Source organism: Otolemur garnettii, unplaced genomic scaffold, assembly GCF_000181295.1.
Source record: "Otolemur garnettii isolate 467f Iridium unplaced genomic scaffold, OtoGar3 scaffold00113, whole genome shotgun sequence".
Classification (NCBI taxonomy): Eukaryota; Metazoa; Chordata; class Mammalia; order Primates; family Galagidae; genus Otolemur; species Otolemur garnettii.
Genome location: NW_003852508.1, coordinates 2,683,325 through 2,685,838, shown reverse-complemented (window position 1 = coordinate 2,685,838; position 2,514 = coordinate 2,683,325). Strand labels below are relative to the sequence as shown.

Here is a 2,514-nt window from a genome sequence, read left to right as displayed (position 1 = left end):
CAGCCTCCCAAGTAGCTGGGACCACAGGCGCCCACCACAATGCCCAGCTATTTTTTGGTTGCAGCCGTTATTGCTGTTTGGCAGGCCTGGGCTGGATTTGAACCCGCCACCTTAGGTGTATGTGGCTGGCGCCTTAGCCACTTGAGCCACAGGTGCCGAGCCAATTATTTAAGTATTAACATGTAGCAGGCTCAGAAAAATAAATATAACATCTCAACATAGTTTATAAAATTCATGTCACCATTTTTCTGTGCTTCATGATTTTTTTCAATTTGGCTACCTATATTGGGCCCAGGCTTTGTCCTTATCTGGAATCACCAACAGCCCACATTCTTGACCAGTGAGTGCAAATTGGAAGTCTTGCGACCCAATTTTTGCTATTCCATTAATGTCCACAGGCTTGATGTTCTTGTGGGAGGTTAAAATTTCACTGATTACATCTTGATTTTCTGCCTCGGAAAGCATGCGTGTAGAGCACACCAGTAGACTTCTGCGACGTAAAGCTGTGATTGCAGACGTTGAAGAAGGAATGTTTCTTCCACCACATAGAGTACTAGTAGAACAGAGGGATGACTTTAGACACTCCATTGAATACTACTCAGCTTTAAAAAATGGTGATCTAGAATCTTCTGTAACAACCTGGATGAAAGTAGAGACCATTCTCCTAAGTGAAGTATCTTCAGAGTTCTGTCCCTAGAACAGGCAAATTCCTCTTTTGACTTATCCTACAGGCCGCCTTCTGAGAATCAGAAGAGAACAAACAATGTCCATCATTTGAACACGTAGCATCCACTAACACCTCATCAAGTGTTTTAGGCTTGGCATCTCCCATTTCTCTGCCATCCAATTCAGACACTTTAATAACATTTATCGAAGGCTATGGGATGAGAGATTCTGACATCTGCCTCAGCAACCTCTGTCTCTGACTGTCATGTTCACTACCATGAAAAGAACTTGGACAACTTGGACAAGCGCACTGCAGCAGAGCCATCCATCTGCCTCCAGGAGCAGGACACAGATCCAGAACCTTCTCCCCATCCCTTAATTCCAGAGCCAGTACTGGGAGAAGAGAAGTGACCTTTAGGAAACAGTACTTTTTCAGGTTTCCAATTGGTGTTTTTCTGAAGGAAGTCTGTGGGGGGTTCTGCTAAGGTAACTCTTCATTGATTTAGGATGGCAGGGTAGGGACCCCTGAAAGAATGTGTGATAACCCTTCAAACGTAAATCATGTTCCAGTTTAAAAGAATAATGGAATTATTATGGCATATTGCTAGCATGACAGAGATGTTAGTATATCCCTTTCTGGATTCCCAGGCATCTACAAGTTCTTCGGGATACTGGTTTTCATAATCATCCAATACAATTTTGAAAATCTGTTTTGCAAGCTTCCCCTCTGATCTTGCTTTCAGCCACGGCAGCATCATCCTGCTTTGAATTAGAGGGATGGAACTGGCACCAAAAAGCCTCCAGGGAACTGAAAGAACAACTTTCCGCCTGGGATTGGGGAGAGGTTCACTTCTATTCTCCCGGTGTCTTTGATAGTTCAATTGCTCAACGGTGTGGATGTTTCCCCCAGCCCTTTCTGGGGGAAAGCAAATTTTTGCTATTACACAAAAAAGGTAGTGCTGTGCACACCTGGCTCTTTACCTTAGGACCATTCTGAGTGACGCCCCTTTATGTTCCTAGGTGTGAATGGCTGAGTCGTAGGGGAAGCACGCACACTTTAGCACAGATTGTCAATGCTTGACGGGGTCCTTAGGGCTCCTGTGTTCATTTTGTCTTGCTGAGGGCCAGCGCACTGACGTCACCTGTCAGCCCTGGGCCTGCGAGGAAGGGATCCAGGCCGGTAGCACCACGAGTGCCCTTTGTCCGCCCGCGTCCCGAGGCTGCACGGCCGTCGCGCGCCCTCGACCTCACACCTGCCAGAAGCGGGTCGCTTGGGGCCCTGCGCGGGGTGGCCTCGGCACAAATGCGCAGCCCGGGCACAGCGGCTTTTGTGCGCGCCAGACACCAGATGGGACGCGATTAGGACGGGACAAGCAGGCCAGAGGGGAGGTTCCCCGCGGACCTGCTGCAGCCGCTGCTGCTATAGGCATTTTGGCGGGAAGAGAAAATTCTTTAAAAACCAAATAAATAAAAGAACGTTTTCTCTGTGACAGGGCTCTCGGACAAACGTCTTTTTGACTTTGTGTGTGCCGGGGGCGGGGCTGCCGCTCGGAACTGGGCTCTTCTCTCGGGGGATAAAAGCCTTTTTGCTGTCATATCTGAGCCAACAAATGAGGGGGAGTGTCCATCTGGCCTTTGCAGACAGTGACCAGAGCGATGTTTGCACTCGGCTGAGCACCGGCTGTCCCGGGGGCCTCTGTGCAGGGGACTCTGAACGCCGCGGGGTCAGCCGGTGGCTGGGCGGGGCCTCTCGGGGTCCTGGACGCCCCAGGAGCGTCCCGGGGCGAGGCACGCGCGGGGAGGAGGCGGGACGGGACCCGGGGCAGAATCTCCCCAGGTACATCTCAG

At 50.2% G+C, this 2,514-nt stretch overlaps 1 pseudogene; it reads right to left on the bottom strand.

Moving 5' to 3' along the window:
• Window positions 1-276: 276 nt before the first annotated feature.
• LOC100946647 lies at window positions 277-1,424 on the bottom strand (annotated as a pseudogene).
• Between the last annotated feature and the right edge of the window lie 1,090 nt (window positions 1,425-2,514).